Below are 21320 nucleotides of genomic sequence, written 5' to 3' on the forward strand. Positions count from 1 at the left end.
TGCAGACAAGTATCTGATGGTTAGAGTCATTAAAAATGCACAAATGCTGATAAGATCATTTAAGCTGATTTCTTGTTTCAGTTTTTTTACTATATCTCTTGTGGTTCACTTACATCTTAAGTTTTTAATATAATATGCATGAAAAGAGTTCCAGTCATCTGTTTCCCAAGCCACATCCTACCACTGTAGGTTCTTATAATTCTGAAATTTTAAGCACTCATAAAAAAACAAATCCTTACACTCTGGGAGAAGAGCTTCACCAATCTGACAAAGGGCTAATCCAAAATATGCAAAGAACCCAAGAAATTAAATGCACCATGCCAAATATTCTTATTAATATCAAGGGGTTCAGACCTAAGCAGAGAATTCTCAACCAAAGGAGACTGAAAGGCTGAGACACCTGTAAAGAAATGCTCAACATCGCTAGTCATCAGCGAAATGCAAATCAAACAAACTCTTAGAATCCATCCTACTCCTATATGAATGGCTAAGATCAAATATTCAAGTCACAGCACATCCTGGTGAGGATGCAGAGTAAGTGCAGAGAACATCCTCCTTACTGGTGGAAGTGCAAACTTGTAGACCCACTTTGGAAATCAATCTAATGTTATCTCAGGAAACTGGGAATAATTCTACCTCAAGACACAGCCATACCATTCCTGGGCAGATACTCTAAAGAAGAATCCACCATACAACAGGATTATTTTCTCACCTATGCTCATAGCAGCCTTACTCATAATAGCCAGAATCTGCAAAACAACCTGGATGTTTCTCAGCCAAAGAATGAATAAATAAACTGTGGCACATATACACAAAAGAATACTATGTAAAGCAGAGAATGTTAAAAATTGCAGACAAATTGATGGAACTAATGAAAATCATCCTGAGTGAGGTAAAAGCAGAGCCAGAAAGTCATGCATCGCATGGTAAATAATCATAGCGGACATCATCCACTTATATAGGATAATCACATTACAATACACAGACTATTGCACAAACCAAGGGACCATGTAGGATGTGGACATAGACACTCTTTTCAGATGTAGTAGATAGGCAGCACAGTTTCTTTATGGTTCCTCCAGTGTCAGAAATGGGACTTTTTTTACATGGACTTGGGCCTCCCAACACTGATCACTTCCCCTGGCAGGGTGACCTTTCCAGGCCACAGAGGAAGAGGAAACAGACAGTACAGATGAGATGTGATGGGCTGAGGTCAGATGTTAGGGTAGGAGGGCTTCCTTTTCTGAAGACTAGAGGAGGGATGGTGAGAGGATGAGGGAGGAAGAGTGGGATCTTGAGGTGCTGAGGGAGGGGCCTACAATCTGCATGTAAAGAATTCAAACAGCAGAACAAGCAGGTAACTTATATTGCTAATCACACTACATGGGAATAGCTCTAAGGTTGGCTGAGACATGAATGTCTATGCATATACAAGGCTTCTTGTTAGTCACAGAATCTCTATGACTTTTATTAGGTGCCATTCTTCATGTGAAATGCTTGAAGATTTGCAGATGCCTTTCTTGTGCTCATACACAGAGCAGAGAACAAGACCTAATTGTGTTGTGCATTCCAAACACCTGGTATCTTTATAATTTTATGACTGTGTAATGTTTGTGAGACATTATATGTTTTCAGAACAAAAGAACAGAACACTAATGCTAGATCAGACCTGAGAGGATTCATTCCACTCAGTATTTTGGAAACTGCCATCCTGTATCCTTCATGTTCCAGCCCCAAGCAATTCAGTTGCTGTTACTCATCATAACAGGACAGCTCTAAGGACAGCTTCCAAGAAAGATTCTGATTCCAATTGGTCCAGCATTTCATAATGTCCCACACAGGACTCCTACTATGCCTTGAATGTCTCAAAATTTAGAAACTGGAGTACAAATGCTATTCCTGTCCTGTCTAACCATTTTCCCAATTTTATTTGAGCCACTGAAAAGTTATTTGCCACAAACCAGCCAGTAGAGATCTTAAGAGATTGATATTCCATTTCTCCAAAGAGGATTGAATAGATTTTTCTTTGTTGTCTTGGATTACAGCTGCTTATTTTCATTGGGATTTGTTGTAAGTTATTATTGGTCTTATTCAGAGAGAGAAAAGAGGTTGGACCCAGGATATCTCTCTTTTTGTTATTTTTGTTGAAGGTATGGAGATAGGGGATGAAAAGAAAAAAGGAGGATATATTAATATATGAATGATAGGAAAAATATATTATTGAATCCACTCCATAACTAAAGACCTTAATTGTTCATCAAAATAAGGTTATTTTTAGTTCATTGGTATATAATTTTGTATACTGATGCAAAATAAGTTTAAGTTTGATATATTCTTGATTATTCTTCACTTATTTTATATATATGTGTGTGTGTGTGTGTGTGTGTGTGTGTGTGTGTGTGTGTGTGTTTCTACTCTAATATGATGTACCAACTAAACTCAAGTAGAACACACGGTTTACTTCCAATACCTTGAAAATGCTATTTTAGTTCAATTAGGCTAATTAAGAAATACAAGCTAATTGTTGTTTGATCATGATCATTTCAATTACTAGTCTCTTTTTATCACAAGAATACGCATCCTACATTTAACAGATAGATATGATTCTGTAGATATAGCATGGTAACCTTCTATTTGGTGGTTATGCAGAACAATTATTTGTCAGTCTTACTTCATAATATATGACTTTAGGAATCATGATTTTTCTGTGATATTTTGGATACAATTTCTTTCTGGTCTTAATAAAATTATGTAGAACTTGGGAACAAAGATGCATCCAAGTACTCCTGCACTGGAAGCCAAGATGGGAGAAGATCTCCACAGCAACGATGGCCTTGCCCTTGGTGCTGTGATATACAGGGAAGAAGCTGACCCAGACACTGCAGAACACCAGCATGCTGAATGTCAGGTACTTGGCTTCATTGAAATTGTCAGGCAGATTTCTTGCCAGGAAAGCCACAGTGAGACTTCCCATGGCCATGCAGGCCAAGTATCCTAGGTAACAGTAGAATGCAGTCACTGGGCCCTTGTTGCACACAGTGATGATATGGCCATGCTCTGAGTATGCATCAATATCAACAAATGGAGAAGAAGATCTTAGCCAAATTGCACACAGAACTACTTGGAATAGGGAGCAAGTGAGAATGACGTAGTTAGGTACCCCTGATATTAGGATATACTTCATCCTTCTTCTGGGGCCTGTGAGTTTGAAAACCAGAACTACAGTGATTGTTTTGGCCAGAACTGTGGAAACAGCCACAATGAATACAATTCCAAATGTGATCTGCTGCAGGATGCAGGTGGCTGTGTTTGGACGCCCAAGGAAGAGCAAGGAGCAGAGGAAACAGAACATGAGTGATATAAGTAATAGATAGCTGAGGGTTTTGTTATTGGCCTTTATAATAGGAGTGTCACGGTGCTTCATGAAAACCCCAAGAACCACAGCAGTGAATGCAGTGAGGCACAGGGCTATTAGGCAAGAGCCATATCTAATGGATCTTCATAGCTCAGAAAGACCACAGCTTTGTCTATACAGTGGGTCTGCTCTGGGTTGCATACTGCTTCACTGAACACATCACACATTGATCCACATCTGATAAAGAAATGGAGGTTTTATTAGTGATGCTTCAGCATTTCATTGATATGACATTGGAGAAGCATTGCAATATGTACATTTTAATACTCAGTATGAAATTGAGGACATTGCTTCACAACAATATTTGTATTGTATAATACTCACTCCCTTTAAAGAAAAAGCAAGCAATCATTACATTTTATTGAATTTTGTTCCTGATATCATTTATATTGTGTTTTTAGGCACAGTTTTTCACATCATCTTGGTGCTATATTGAAATGCCTTAGACTCCAATTTAAGAAAGGTAAATTCATTAACAACAGTGTACTTACGTATATTTTAAAATCACTAATTCTGTATATTCATTGTCTCCTGAGTTTGTTGACTCTTTTATCAATGTTCTCTGTGTGACAGAAGGATACTCAGTCTTCTACTGGGATAAGACCTCTTATAAATTTTAGAGTTTCAATTTACCAGTCCAAACACACTAATAGAGAAGTAAATTAAATTGAATCAGTGGGTTGTATGAGTGGGTTTATATTTATGTGTGTGCATGTTCATGTAAAAATAATAAGGAAGTTCAGGAATCTGAGGTTTATTAGAATTATAAAGGATGTAGAAGGTGAGAGTTGAATGACCTATGAATATACTGTTAATGATTGAAAACTACAGAAATGTTAAATAATGATGCTGTCAGTTGTATGCTTATCTAGCTGTAAGGAAAAAGACTCCTGATACTTGTTAATGAGAAGCACCAACATCAACATGGACAGTGAAAATTATGTATATACTGAGCACTAAAACCTTTCATCCAGTTTGGAATCATTCAGCCCCCTCCTCCTCTGTTCTTTTAATATCTATGAGAACCAAACTTTGTGAATGGATTCAAGATAGAAATACACATTGATAAACAAAATGAACAAGATAACAAAAGAATTCTAATAGTGATAACCAAGATTATTTTTTACCCTGTAGTACTCCATTCACAAGTTGCAGGATCCAGAATGGCAACTGTAATATATGTGATTAATATTTCACCCAATAGTTGGATAATTGTAGAGAGATATGATGTGCTTCCAGGTAGTTCATTATTTTTATCTAGAGAAATGCATTTATGCTCAGATGTAATTAGTTAATATGTTTATACATCTTAACTAGTTGGCTCCAATGTAAAGAGAATATACCTATTTTTCAGAAAACATGAGTCCAAATTCCAGCACTTCTTTCTGGTGTTTCAAAACTGCATGTAATTCTGTCCACTTGTGTTTTAGTAGCCTCTCACCTGCATCTGCACTTGTTACATGCATCCCCTTCCCACCCCAAAACGTAAACCTAATTAAAGACATAAAATAATGTTGTGTAACTTTTGTGATATTCATTAATGTAAATAGTCGCTATTATCACTTGTTTTGCATTTAAAACAATTTCATTACATGTAGTTTGTTTTAGAGAATGTTGTATGTCGGAATACATGTATGTAAGAAGTCATCTTCTAGGAGTTAGTTACATACTCCTTCTACATGGATCCTGGGCATGAATTCAGTTGGTCAGCCTCTGTGTCAAGAGATTTAGATTCTGTGTCATCTCAATTGCCACTAGTGCCCTTTAAGAACTTTCATTTAGTCATATAGGATTACAGGCAAAAGATGTGAAAATTTATCCATTGGCTATTTCCATTTAGTCACCTCTAAATAAATAATTATTTGACTAATATTTTCTGTGTTGGTGGCAATAACATTGTAATATTTTGAACTAAATTCTTTCTTATATATTATTCTAACCTTCAATGTTATTATACTATTAATTGGATGCTGTGTATAAACTATTGATTACAAGACTTCTTATAATTCCTTGATTAGGTCTGAAAAATCATCCCCACATGCTAGATTCAGATGACATCAGACATTTGAAAATGGGCCTCTGGAGAATAAACAAAGTCTTCCATCTCATACTTTGATTCTCATAACTGTACAAGTAATATTTAACCTTTATATTAATATCAGAGAACTTATGTTAGGTACCCAACAGTGGTATGTCAGAGTCATGGTGTCTTGTACATATGTGGTGTGCACAATCTCATGTACAGGCACACACACACACACACACACACACACACACACACACACATTTATATATATACAAGAAAGTTAAGAAATGCTATTAAAATTCTATAATGATATTCTAATCTATATATTTTAAGAAGAGATAAATCATTAAGAAAAACTATGAAATACAGCCAAACTGAAGTTTCATTATCAAAACTCCTTCCTTGAGAAAATGTGATCCTCCATCAATTGTAAATGAGTCACAGTGTCCATAAAGACATAAGAGTTTATTGTTTGTTGTTGTTCAGGAAATTGTAAATATTTGTATTTCCATATAGACCTACTCTGGAAAATTTCAAGTGTTATATATTCAATTGGTTTTTAGACAACTGAAGTATCTCAGAGTGGGTAGAGGGTCAAGATAAATTTGAAAGTTTCTGAAGAGCCCCTATACTCACTTGTTTCATTAGAAATTTCATTTTCTGGGCATGGGTTCCATTCAAAACAGTCGGTTGCCATTCCTTCTTTCCAGAATTTTTTGAATCCCAGACCACAGTCAGCACTGCACACAGAGGGCGATATCTGAGAAACATAAGATACATGCTGATATCTGCATTTTTATCTACTTCTTCCACATATATTCTATTAGCTAGTTGTGTTCTGAGTAATATTATTCTATATATAAGAACCAAGGGAGCACATGTCAATTAGTACATTGTATTGTGTCATGCATATAAACATATTGAAATAAATTGATGAAAAAGTGAGTTGCTTTCCAACTCCTAGAACTATAAGAAAAAAACTGATGGTGTCCTCTTGTAAACACTACAGAGACTTTAGACAGATTTTTCTATGTAATTATAATCAAATTGACACCGAGTATAGTAAAAACAGAGGAAAATTACTAAAGAAATCATTTCCATCGACTGGATTGTTCATGGACCTGGGAGGCATTTAATTCAGTGGTAATTTATGTATGAGTGCCCATCCCACTGTGGGTGGTGCTCTTCCTAGGCTTGGTTCTATGAGAAATCAAGCAGAATAAGCCAGGATGCAGAGATTTTTTCAGGGTCTACCCTTCTAATCGCCAGATTCCTGCCTTGTCTTCCCTTGACAGTAATTGGTGAGCCAAATCAACTGTTTTTCCTCACTTTATTTAGGGTCAGTACTTAATCACAGCAACAGATTAGCAATATAAGACTAAAAGAATTATGTGATGAGGGAAATTAGTCCTAGAATCTCAGATACCAAACATGACCCCCAATAAGTTGGCATTGTAAATTTGACATGTTAAGTGTAAAGAGAAAAAGAACTGAGTAGACAAATCCTAGTTTAATTGTGGTGTGAAAGTAGTGAATTTCTGTGTATTTAGCTGGAGGGTAGAGTATTTCCTGAGGTAAACAGGCTCCACAGGGACTGTAAATACAGGGGGCACTTCAATATATATTGTTTAATGTAAATAGAAAAATTTTTAATTAAAATAAAATATCGAACTTGAGGGTCTTTGCATAAGAGTGAACATTGAAACTGGGCATCGCATTGGACAGATGATCCTTTTCGGTCTCTCACTTTGCATACTTTGTTCTTTATTGTGGATAAATGTAATTTATAGTTGAGATTATTTATGTGATTGACTCAACTTAATTGATCTATGTATTTTGAGTCACGCTTCCTTCCTGGAATGAAATCATGTACTTAAGAGTCATCTTTCTCTTTTGCTGCTAGTTCTTTGGTAGGTGTTTAATCCAGAATTATTCCATACATACCCTTCATAGGGATTATTATGTAACGTTGTCTATTACACTTCATTATCATGCATTTCAAGTATTCTTATAGAAAGAACAGCTCTCTTCATGTGTGTTAATGAGTTTTTTACTTCCCCATAGAGGCAATAAACCTGTCTTTCTAATGAGCCATTTTTATTTCCATTGTGTTTCAATTAGAGAACATGACTACTATAACTCTAGTATTATTTACAATTATTTGTTAATTATTTCAGTATGTTGTTTTTGCAATACTGATTCTTTTCTAATAGCTGTTTTTCTTTCTGATGTTCTAGTATTGTCTTTATGTACCTTTGGCAACTTTTGTTCATCTTAGTTGTAAGTATGAAGAAGTTATTAAATGATCATTTATACTGCTGTGTCAGTGGACATGAATTTCTGTATCTGTGTTCTTATTGAACTTTGCTCTGTTTCTTTCATTCATGAGAAATCTATGTACTGTGTATAGTAAATGGGCTTGACAGTTTTGTCTCTAAATGTTTGACACACATCATTGATACTCTTCTCATTTAAGAGCCTCCATAGTAGAATGTGTAATCCTTTATACACAGCTCATCTATGAATGGGGCTTCTATATAGAAGCATTCCATAATATTTGTTGTTACAAAGCAAATTTAAATAATAGATATGAAAACCTGGATCATTTTTTGTAGTTGTGTATGCCTTTAATCCTAACACTGACAGAGGCAGAGACAGGGCAATTGCTATGATTCTGAGATCACCCTGCTGCACTGAGACCTGGACTGCAAAGGATACACAGTAAAACGCTATCTAAAAACAAAACAAACAAACAACAAAAAAACGATGCTGGATTTTTATGATGTTGAGAGGTTAGCATTTAAATAAGTACTGTTTCTATGGTCACAGATCAAGTTTTTAAAAGAAACTTAAACTACATTTTAGTGAGTATAATATAGATGCCTTTAGTCTGTCCTTTTTTACTCTCTTTGGTCACGGTTTTTAAATTTCATCTCTTCATCATATGTCCTTGGTATCCTCTGTATTTCATTCTCTTTTTATTTTATCTTCATCATACTTGAGCATTCTAATTCGTATGTCTTGTCTTGAAATCTTCTCACCCAGTCTTCAACTTGCAATATTCTCTTGGTGAGATTTTAAACTGATTTTTTGTTTGATTTATTTTTTGTTTCCTTGCATATTTTAGTTTGATTTAATAATATTTGCAATTTCATTGCATTATCTTATTTAAAATTTATTTTTAATTTATTCATTTTCCATCAATTGTTATCCCAAACTATTCTCACATTCCTCCTCCCTCCTTTTCCCCTTACTCCCCTGCCCTTTGACTGTGACTGAGTGGACCTCTCCCCCGTATATGCTCATAGGGTATCAATCTCTTGGTAGCCTCTATTTCCTTGAGTGCTACCAGGCTCCCCATCAGGGGACCTGGTCAAATGGGGCACCAGAGTTATTGTAAAAGTCAGGTGCCACTTTACACTCAACTGTGAAGAACGTCCTGTCCATTTGCTAGATCTAGGTGGGGTTCACAGTTTACTGCACATATTGCCCTTGGCTGGTGCCATAGTTTGAGCAGGAACCCTGGGCCCAGATTCACCCATCATAATGTTCTTCTTGTAGCTTTCAAGGACCCTCTGGATTCTTCTATTTCCCCATGCTCTGATGCTTCTCTCACCTAGAGCCCCAATAGGATGTCCTCCCCTCTGTCCAACTTTTCTGGTAAGTGAACACTTTCATGGAATGCCCTTGGGCTAGTGTCTAGATATAAGTGACTATATACCACTTGACTCTTTCTGCTTCTGGGTTAACTCACTCATTTTGAGCATATCTGGTTCAATCCATTTGTCCACAAATTTTGGGAATTCCATGTTTTTAATTGCAGAGTACTATTACACAGTGTAAATGTAGAACAGTTTCTTTATCCATTCTTCTATTGAGGGACACTTAGGCTGTTTCCATATTCTGGCTATTATGAATAAGTGGCTAGGAACATGGTTGAGCAAGTGTTCTTCTTGTGTGCTGGAGCGTCTTCTGAGTATATTCCAAGGAGTGGAATACCTATCTCTTCAGGAAGCCTTATCCCCAGTTTTCTGAGATAGCGCCAGATAGATTTCCAAAGTGGCTGTATTAGTTTGCAATCCCACCAGCAATGAAGGAGTGTTCCTCTCTCTCCACATCCTCATCACCATGTGGTGTCACTTGAAATTTTTATTAGCCATTCTGAGGGGTATAAGATGGAATCTAGAGTTGTTTTGATTTGCATATCCCTGATGACTAAGGAGGTTGAACATTTCTTTAAGTGTTTCTCAGGCATTTGAGTTTTTTGTTGAGAATTATCTGTTTAGTTCTGAGACCCATTTCTCAATTAAGTAGTTTGGTTTGGTGGTGTTTAATTTCTAGAGTTCTTTATATTTTGAATATTAGAACTTCGTCAGACATAGAGGTGGTGAAGAACTTTTCCCAGTCTTTAGGCTGTAGCTTTTTTTCTGTTGACAGTGTCTCCTGCCTTACCAAAGCTTCTCAGCCTTATGAGGTCCCATTTATTAATTGTTGACATTAAGGCCTGGGCTGTTGGTGTTCTGTTCAGGAAGTTGTCTCCTGTGCCAATGTGTTCCAGGCTTGTCCCCCCTTTTTATTCTAACGGATTTAGTGTCTCTGGTTTTATGTTGAGGTCTTTGATCCTTTGGACTTGAGTTTTGTGCATGGTGACAAATATGGTTCATTGCAATTTTTATACATAGACATCCAAATAGACCAACACCATTTGTTGAAGACGCTATCCCTTTTCCATTGAATAATTTGGCTTCTTTGTCAAAAATCAAGTGACCATATGTTGTGGATTCATATCAAGGTCTTCGATTCTATTCTGCTGATCAACCAACCTATTGCTGTGCCAGTACCATGCTTTTTAAAATACTGTTGCTTTAGTACAGATTGAGATCAAGTACGGTGATTCCTCCGATGATCTTTTATTGGCCCAAGACAGAGCTAGGGGCTGTCCATACAGCCTTGCAACTAAGGTTTAGGGACCCTTCCTTTGTCTGTGCTTGCTTGGACGTGGTGGGAACATCCATGAATTGACCCGTTGACATACATCCAGATCAAACAGTGCTCCACACTGTGAGGTCTCTCCTGGGCTAGCAGACTTAGACACTGGTACCTTCAACTCACAATTCAGTCTGAGAATGTGGCAGTAGAGAGTGCTGTCTGGAGTATAGCTGGCTTTGGAGCCCACACCAATCCGTACCTGTACCTGGGAAATTTCTGTGGCTTGGCAGAGGAATCTGAGGACAGATCTACCAGTATGCCATACCCTGAAGTATCCTTGAGTTAAAAGACCAAGACTCTGGTGGCTTGATGCTCACAGTTCAGTCCCAGACACATGAACACAGGAATACAGGCACTCTTCTGTGCACAATTGATGGCCTTTAACCAAACCCTTTCATATTCCAGAGAATATGGGCCCCTCTCACCAGAGTACTCCAGATCTGATGTTCTGTAGCTCCCAACACAATCCCTTGGCTTAGTTCAGCATACAAGACACAGAAAATGATTGGCAACCTTCTTGGATTTTCTTACAATTATTTTTAATCTGTTGCTTTATATGTCATTGAACATACTTTCATTTATGTCTTTGAATATAACCTGGAGTCATGTTATTTCTTTCTGTGTCTTATTTTATGTTATATGTCCTCTATTTGGATATGTTTATAAGGGACCAGAGAATTTTTTACATTGTTTTGACTTCTGTATACTCTTCTGGTGGTTGCTTATTAATGTTGTACTTAGCAGTGACTATAAAAAACATGAGTTTTCATTCTTATCAACAAATTGATATGTATTTCAGTAGCTACACTTTCACTCACATTTTTTCCATTATACAGACTTTTCTCATCAAGCTGAAGAGAATAATTTACTATAAGTTTTATATTTCTGAGAATATGACATATCACTTCATTTAAAAATTGAAGAGATTCCTGAAGCTGTCTTTTAAAATGCAATGAACTTTGAAACTGGGTAAAGGAAGAAATACCTTAACACCACCCACACAGTCATATCTCTAATATACATAGCACTCATCATGAAATTTATTTTCTTAAAGCCACATATAGTGAATTAAACTATAAATCCCATTATTGGTAAGAATGAACTATGCCATGATTAAGGGGAGTTACACAAATTCTTCTGCAGAGAAATTTCTTCTACAGTGTATCATTCAGCTGAGAGATTGTTCATTGTCAATAAAAACTTATTGCTCATGAAGGGTATGACTTTGAAAAAAACCCACTGTCTGGAAGTAATCTGTATTAAGTTCCCAGCAGTCTGAATCTCTTTTTGGAATTCATATGCATTGCATGTGCCAGTATACCATAACATACATACAGTTAAAACATTCTGTATAAAACATGAAAAGAAAATATTAGTTGAATAAAAGACATTGTTATAAATTTTACAAAAATTAACATTTTTCATGAAATTTTAATTTCATATGTAGAATCATTTAGAATTTAGAAGCTCAACATAAAAATGAATTATTTATATGTTTTCCTTTACTCCATCCTTACATAACTGCAATATCTTTGACATTTGTGCCAGATTTCCAACAGAAAGTTAGAAATCACTGTGCAGTAATCAAACTGTTACTAACAAACCATTGCATATGTTAGAGCAAGTAATACCAGACAGTGATAAAAGATATTATTTTATATTAAAATCCCAAAAGACATCTAATAGGATAAAAGTAACTGTATAAAATTGTGGATTCTTCTACAAACTAAAAAATATTCCATCAAAAGAAAAAAGAAAAAGAAACATGGCATAGGGGGACACCCTTTGATTCCTTACTGACAGTCAATTTTTTTCACTAATTTAGAATGTACACTTGACAGCTTTTTACTGCTGAGTCAGGTAAATAAGTACAGTAAGTTCAAACCTACCTTTGTACTTCCTGTAGCCCACTCCATCTCTGCAGATAAATGGAGTTGTTGACCATGTGAAAAATATGGGCTGAAACTCCAATCTTCACCTTAACTTCAAGACCATGTTGCAATTTGGCAATATAGAAAATGTCACTTTCCTCCTGCAGTTTTTCTCTCTGGCTCATATTCACTCTGTCCCCAAGTGGATTTGTGAAGTGGATATTCTTCAGAATGTTGTAAAACTGAAATAGAAATAGCATACTGTAGTGCGCATTCTCTTTCCTAAAGTCAGGTAGTATATCTGATTTTATCTTAAAGGCAAATTTAATGAAATTATCCAGAGCAAAATGCAATGAAAGAAACTGGACAAATAAAATTAACATCTCTTGGACAATCTGGAGACACAAGACATGGTAGTTTTCTTGGAGTATATGGGAGTGACTCTAGGTCAGAGTCCTTATAGCAAGTGTTAAGGAGACTATACAGCATTCCTAGTGGAAGGAGGGAACACCAAACCACCCTACAAACCTCAGCCCAAAATTTACCCTGCCTACAAGACATACAAGGATAAATATAGCAGAGACACTGAGGGCATGTGCAAACAATGAGTGAACCAACCTGGTATCCATGCCATGGCAGAGAGCCAGACCCTGACGCTATTAATGACACTCTCTTGTGCTTGCACATGGGAGCCACATATAGTTGTTCTCTGTGTTGCTTCACACAGAAGTGGACAGAAACTGATGCTGAGACTCACAGACAAAAGAATGAAGTTTATGGAGCCTTGTGGAAAAGTTGGTGGCAAGACAGAATGATCAGGAGGCAACAGAGGTCCAGAAAAAGGGCAGAATAGCTAACTGGGGACCAAAAGTGCTTGTGTAGATTGAAATACCAACTAAACCATGTATAGATTGAACTAAATCCCTGCACAGATAAAGCCAATGGGCAGCACTGGCTTCATGTGAGTCGCATAATAAGGAGAGTGGAGGATGTCTCAATTAGGACTCTGTTGCCTAATCTGATCTCTATGATCACTACAACATGGGGTGGATGCTTCACCAGGCCAGGGAAGAGGAAATGCTCAGTCCTGGTGCAACATGATGAGCTGTGATAGGTGGGTAAGAGGATCTTTTTTTCTGAGTATTAGGGGATAGAGAATGAATGGAGAGTGGGACTAGGAGGATCAGATGTTAAGAGACTACAAGCACATCCACCAAAATAAAAAATACACACTCATCACTTCATAACACATTCATTCAAAAATACACATAGCCAGATGAAGACAGATACAAACACACATACAGACATTGATACGTAGAGAAATGTTTGCTCATTTCCACAGATAATTGGAATGATAGTCTGGTGAAATAGAAACATCTGTACATAGGAACAGAAACGCAAATATGCAAAGAGATTCACAGCAACAGAAAAACATATGCATATACAAAGTGATAAGTAGAATTTCTCACACATGACAAACATGACTGTACTGAATTGAATTCCAGTACTATCTCCTGTATAAATACTCTCACAAACCCAAGGAATGATGCTAGTACCTACCGTGTGGTCTGAATCAGTCTAAAATATTTAGGAAAACCATCCATTCCATAATTACAACACATTTGGTACTTAAGGAAAAAGGTTACATCCTCTCATCAAGGACATGATTAATTAGAAATCACTGATTATGTTTCAAGTATTTTAACAACTGTGATAATATTTAGATTCTCTGTATCAAAGTCAATAGACTTAGTAGCCAAAATTCCCTAATACTCTAGTGCCTCTATACTTTGCATTTGTAAAGCTTTATATTTCATTTCTACTCCACTCAGATTGGGTATGTGAGAGACTTATAAAAGTATGTCATTGATGACAACAAATATCATCCAATAGAAGACATAGTACCTTCAAGCACACTTGTTTGGAGACCAACAACATGACTGTTTCCTGATGATCTACGTGTTGAAATGAAAATTGATGGCAAGCATGGGCCACGGCATACACAGCATTGTATATGTCATAACTGCTACAACTAAAGGCCATGTCAAAAGTCCGTTCCATTAGCCATTCCAATGTGCCATTGGACGAGTAGTTCTTCAGTAAATTAAAGTTAGATGCCAAGACATCACAGTTAAAGTACATCCACTCCATGCTTGCCAGATAGTTGTCTGAGTATTTGAAAGGATTCCATGTCTGGACAAAATTTTTGAAGCCTGAAATATCAGGACGATGGTGAGCAAGAAGAAGAATCCCATAAAATGAGTCAAGTGTGTAGTCCCTCTTATGTATAGTGGCATCCAACTGGGAGGTGGTGATCCATATTCTCTTTATACTTAGAGATTACCACATTCTTAACCTCAAAGCTAGTGTATACTCCACGTCACCATAAATGATGACAACATTTGTGGAAGATGTCATGATTTGGTTGTAATATACTTTTGCTCTTGACATGTATAACTCCACATTGACTAGGATCATGCTCACAAAGGCGAAGCAGACTGTATTTTCTTCCATCTCTCTTCTCAAATATGAAAGAAATTGTATGCCCTGATCATTGTCTGATATGACTAGCCCAACCCAGTTCCATCTGAAGTAAAGTATGAAGGAGACCATGGCCAGAGCTAAAGATATGTCTTTAATTGTTCATGATCACTCAAGACAGGATGGAAAGGTCCAAATGTAATCTGAAGGACCTAGGACATAGGTAGCAGCATGAATCAACATACATACATAAAATCTTATATACACATTTCTCTTCAAAGTGGTCTAGAGAGACAAATTATCTATTACTTCTTCCCTCATCTCTATTACAAACAAGGACATGTAGAAAACTATCAAACCTCTAAATATTAAGGTACTTGAACAAATAGATTGATATAATCATGAGGCCTTTATTCTTCTTAAACTCTTCTAAGAATCTCTGAATGGTAACAAAAGAAACGTGATTTCAGAAATTCCCACACCAGTAACTCTTACCTGATAACTTACATAGAGAATCATGTATGTCTGCAATATTGCTGATGTTTCCCAGTTTGGTCCTGTAAGTAACACTCCACACTGGCTCTCTGTACAGTCATAATTAGGGAGGGACGTATCATTGTTTATTTTCATATGAATGTAACTCTTTAAGTATGACGGTGTCTTACATCCAACTACAGTGTTTTCCAACATAGAGATATTTGGTAAAAAGACCAGGGTTCCTGTTGACTTCACCCATGGCAAAAGCCAATGCAAAAGAAAATCGCTGGCTTTTTGTTGTGCTGTAAAAGGATACAGTGTTTATTATGGACAGAGATACATAGGTAATCATTTATAATGAAAACAAGCAGTACACGTTATTGTACAGTATTGCCTTCCACTTCTAAAGACAGAAACGGATGCCCTGTTTTGTCAGATTGTAGTGACATAAGAAGCTAGAAATTACAAAATCCTTAAACACTCATGAGAGTGTGTCTTCCAAAAATAATGACATATTGACATCTTCCACAGAGACGGTTTCCATCTCTTGTTGCTGTCTCAGAAGGTAAAGACATAGGCATTGGCTTTGACAGAAGAGAAATTCTGAGGAAATTTTAAGTTAAAATTATTGAGCAATATTAAAATATATGTGCTTGTGAGATGTTTTTGAGTTTTATCATGAAATTAATGAAATTAGCTAAGGCAGTGAAAGGAGGAATTATGAGTGCACAATAGCCCATCTCAGGGGCTACATTAGTTACTGTACTTAAAATTATTTATAATTAGTAGCAATATGTTTAACAAATCACATCATAGCCATATCCATCTCAGATGTTTTTTCTTCCAGTTTGTCTACTGGAGAAAGATAATCCTTTTAAAATGTTGTTGTTTTACAAATTCATATATATATATAAATAATAAGTGATAAAATTATGTATGTATGCACATGTTTGTGTGAACAGGAACAATGAATTGTTTAGGATATAACAGGATAATTCAACCCACAAGTTTCCAAATTATACTTTGCTCTAGACTATTCTGACTCAAATGTTCTTCAGATACTGAGAACAAAGATTAAGATCACAAACCACCACCTCATTATTGTTCACCTATTTATGGTTATACATACATGTGATTTACTCACACTGAGTATATCCTGGTAACATAACTATTCTCCTAGAAAACATTTTGAGCTAGATGTGGTGGTACATGCCGGTAATGCCAGCATTCATGGAGGTAGATGCAGGCAGATTGATGTGAATTTGAAGCCAGAATTATTTTTTAAAAAATGGCCTCAGAACATCTAAGACATCACCAAAAGAAAACTGTATCAAGAAACATTATTTTGACCACCATTCTGGTAACATTAACATAACTGCAGCTCCCTACTGAGAACAAGGAACATCCATAAACTGCAGTGAGCTTTTAAAATGCCAATAATTCATGTTTATGAAATAGGAAAAAATTTGAGAAAATGTGAATGTTAAAAAAGCAACACTTGAGTTGATATAAAATAATAGAATATTTGAAGGCATATACGCCACAAAATTTGAAAATCTAAGGGAGATGGACGATTTTCTTGAACAATTTCACTTGCCAAAGTTGAATGAAGAACAGATAAACGAGCTAAATAGTCCCATTTCCCCTACAGAAATAGAAGCAATCATCGATGGTCTCCCAACCAAAAAAAGCCCAGGGCCAGATGGTTTCAGTGCAGAATTCTACCAGACCTTTAAGGGCGAGCTAATACCGATACTCTTCAAGCTACTCCAAAAGATAGAAATGGATGGAAAATTACCAAATTCATTCTATGAGGCCATAGTCTCATTGATACCTAAACCTCACAAAGACTCAACAAAGAAAGAGAATTTCAGACCAATTTCTCTTATGAACATAGATGCAAAAATACTAAATAAAATACTTGCAAAACGAATACAGGAGCACATCAAAGATATCATTCATCATGACCAAGTAGGCTTCACTCCAGGCATGCAGGGATGGTTTAATATATGGAAATCCATCAATGTAAATCCACCATATAACAAACTGAAAATAAAAAAACCACATGATCACTCCTTGGAGTGCAGAGAAAGCATGTGAATAAAATTCAACACCCATTCATGTTTAAAGTTTAGAGAGATCGGGGATACAAGGCACTTTCCTCAACATAATAAAGGCTATATACAGCAAGCCAATAGCCAAAATCAAAGTAAATGGTGAGATACTCAAGGAAATTCCTCTAAAAATCGGGAACAAGGCAGGCTGCCCACTCTCTCCATATCTCTTCAATATAGTACTCGAAGTTCTAGCTAGAGCAATAAGACAACAAAAGGAGATCAAGGGTATCCAAATGGGAAAGGAGGAAGTCAAATTATCCCTCTTTGCAGATGATATGATAGTGTACATAAGTGACCCTCAAAACTCCACCAGAGAACTCCTAAAGCTGATAAACACCTTCAGCAACTTGGCTGGATACAAAATTAACTCAAAAAAGTCTGTAGCCTTCCTATACACAAATGACAAGCTTGCAGAGGAAGAAAATAGGAAAACACACCCTTCACATTAGCCACAAGCAATATAAAATATCTAGGAGTTACCCTAACTAAGCAAGTGAAGGACTTGTATGAAAAACTTTCAAACTCTGAAGAAAGAGATTGAAGATGACCTGAGAAGATGGCATGATCTTCCTTGCTCATGGATCGGGAGAATTAACATAGTAAAAATGGCCATCCTACCAAAAGCAATCTACAGATTCAATGCAATCCCTATCAAAATAACTACAACAATTTTTTAAAGACATTGAAAGTTCAATTCTGAACTTCATATGGAAAAACAAAAGACCCAGAATAGCTAAACAATCTTGTACAATAAAAGGTGCTCCGGAGGAATCTCCATACCTGATCTCAACTGTACTATAAAGCAATAGTACTTAAAACAGCATGGTACTGGCACAGCAACAGGCTGGTTGATCAGTGGAATCGATCGAAGGACCCAGATATGAATCCACACACATATGGTCACTTGATTTTTGACAAAGAAGCCAAATCCATTCAATGGAAAAAGATAGCATCTTCAACAAATGGTGCTGGTCTAACTGGAGGTCTATGTGTAAAAAAATGAAACTGGACCCATATTTGTCACCTTGCACAAAACTCAAATCCAAGTGGATTAAAGACCTCAACATAAAACCAGAGACACTAAGCCACTTAGAAGAAAAAGTGGGAAAGAGCCTGGAACATATTGGCACAGGAGACAACTTCCTGAACAGAACACCAACGGCCCAGGCCTTAATGTCAACCATTAATAAATGGGACTCATGAGGCTGAGAAGCTTCTGTAAGGCAGGAGACACTGTCAAGAGAACAAAGTGACAGCCTACAGACTGGGAAAAAATCTTCACCAACCCTACATCTGACAAAGGTCTAATATCCAAAATATATAAAGAACTCAAGAAATTAAACACCACCAAACCAAATAACCCAATTGAGAAATGTGGCTTGGAACTAAACAGAGAATTCTCAACAGAGGAGTACCAATGGCTGAGAAACACTTAAAGAAATGTTCACCTCCTTAGTCATCAGGGAAATGCAAATCAAACAACTCTGAGATTCCATCTTACACCCATCAGAATGGCTAAGATCAAAAACTCAAGCGACACCACATGCTGGCGAGGATGTGGGAAGAGAGGAACACTCCTTCATTGCTGGTGGGAATGCAAACTAGTACAGCCACTTTGGAGATCTATCTGGTGCTATCTCAAAAAAATGGGAATAGGGCTTCCTCAAGACCCAGCTATTCCACTCCTTGGAATATACCCAGAAGATGCTCCAGCACACAACAAGAAACTTTGCTCAACCGTGTTCATAGCAGCCTTATTCATAATAGCCAGAACATGGAAACAGCCTAAGTGTCCCTCAGTAGAAGAGTGGATAAAGAAACTGTGGTACATATACACTATGGAATACTATTCAGCTATTAAAAACAAGGAATTCCCGAAATTTGTGGATAAATGGATTGAGCTAGAAATGATCATAATGAGTGAGTTAAACCAGAAGCAGAAAGAATCAAATGGTATATACTCACTTATATCTGCATACTAGCCCAAGGGGCATGTCCCACAAAAGCCTTCACTTACCAGGAAACTGGGACAGAGGGGAAGGCATCCTATTGGGACTCTAAATGAGAGACGCATGGGAGAACAGCAAAATAAAAGGATACAGAGGGTCCTAGAAATCTATAAGTAGAACAATATGATAGGCAGATTTGGGCCCAGGGGTCCTGCTCAAACTAAGGCACCAGCCAAGGACAATACAGGAGGTAAACTTTAAACCCCTTCCCAGATCTAGCCAATGGTCAGAATATTCTCCACAGTTGAGTGGAGAGTGTGATACGACTTTCTCACGTACTCTGGTGCCTCACATTTGACCATGTCCCCTGGAGGGGGAGACCTGGTGGCACTCAGAGGAAGGACAGCAAGTAGCCAAGAAGAGACTTGATACCCTATGAGAATATATAGGGGGACGTAATCCCCCTCAGGAACAGTCATAGGGGAGGGGAATAATGGGAAAATGGGGGGGGAGGAATGGGAGGATACAAGGGATGGGATAAACATTGAGATGTAACAAGAATAAATTAATAAAAAAAATAATAATAGAATATTTTGTTTATGAGAAAAATAGTTCCTGTCTCTCCCTTGTCAAGTCCTGTCTGACCAATAGCCACCAAACATACTATACCCTTTGGAATGATTCACTTAGAATACAATACCATCAGTTTCCACTTGTATATTGTACCTCTGTGGTGTTTTTGTTTGTAAAATGGGCCATATTAGAATATTCTTTATCTCTAAGTGGGATATTTTTTATTGAGAATTTCTGTAACAGCAAAAGGGATTTGGATTTAGGGCTTGTACTTTCAATCACTATATCCTACAACTAATGTTGGAAAACATCAATTACTTAAGCTGGATGAGTGGCCTAGTTGTCCAATGTTCTGTGTTTGAAAACAACTCTGAGCAATCCAGAAAATTTGTATGAATCCCAAATTTCTTTTTTTTTAATTTTTATTATTAATTTATTCTTGTTACACTTCAATGGTTATCCCATCCCTGTTCCTCCCATTCTTCCCTCCCTCCCCTTTTCCCCTTATTCCCCTCCCCTATGACTGTTCCTGAGTGGGATTACCTCCCCCTGTATATGCTCATAGGGTATCAAGTCTCTTCTCAGTAACCTGCTGTCCTTCCTCTGAGTGCCACCAGGTCTCCCCCTCCAGGGGACATGGTCAAATGTGAAGCACTAAAGTACGTGAGAAAGTCATAGCCCACTCTCCGCTCAAGTGTGGAGACTGTTCTGACCATTGGCTAGATCTGGGTAGGGGTTTAAAGTTTACTGCCTGTATTGTCCTTGGCTGGAGCCTTAGTTTGAGCAGGATCCCTGGGCCCAAATCTGCCTATCATAATGTTCTACTTGTAGGTTTCTAGAACCCTCTGGCTCCTTCTACTTTGCCATTCTCCCATGCTTCTCTCATCTAGAGTCCCAATAGGATGTTCAGGGATGCATAGTAATAGTATAGAAATACAAATGAAAGAGATAAATATGACTTAAGTCTCATAAAATAAACAATTCAGACATAAATGGAGAAGATGATGGTTCATAAGTAATGGCAATATTGGGTTAGTAGATAATTTCATTATCTGTTATCAAGTGTTGTCACCTATCACATAACACAACTGTCACTCATGAAAGAGACAATGGATGTAGGCTGTTACCAAGATAAGTGATATCCTCACCACTTATCAAATATGCTAACATATCCACTATAGTCCAAGCATACATTATGTTATGTAGAGTGTGAAAAACTCACTTTATTTATATAGAAAAACTGCTGTTTTTGCAACTATAAAAGCAAAGTATGGAGCAACAGGAAAATAGTTCCCAGTAAACTGATCTCTTATTTTCATGATCAATGCAGCTTTAGAAACCATAGTGTGACTACATGCAAGGAATTTGAGAGAGCATCTTTGTATCTATGTTAAAGATCCCAGGGGATATGTGTACCAGAAA

At 36.9% G+C, this 21320-nt stretch overlaps 1 pseudogene; it reads right to left on the bottom strand.

Annotated features, from left to right (window-relative positions):
- Window positions 1-2694: 2694 nt before the first annotated feature.
- The window catches only part of LOC127208590 (vomeronasal type-2 receptor 116-like), a 36628-nt pseudogene continuing 18002 nt past the window's right edge, over window positions 2695-21320 (bottom strand).

The sequence above is a fragment of the Acomys russatus genome, chromosome 25, assembly GCF_903995435.1.
Source record: "Acomys russatus chromosome 25, mAcoRus1.1, whole genome shotgun sequence".
In the NCBI taxonomy this organism is placed as follows: Eukaryota; Metazoa; Chordata; class Mammalia; order Rodentia; family Muridae; genus Acomys; species Acomys russatus.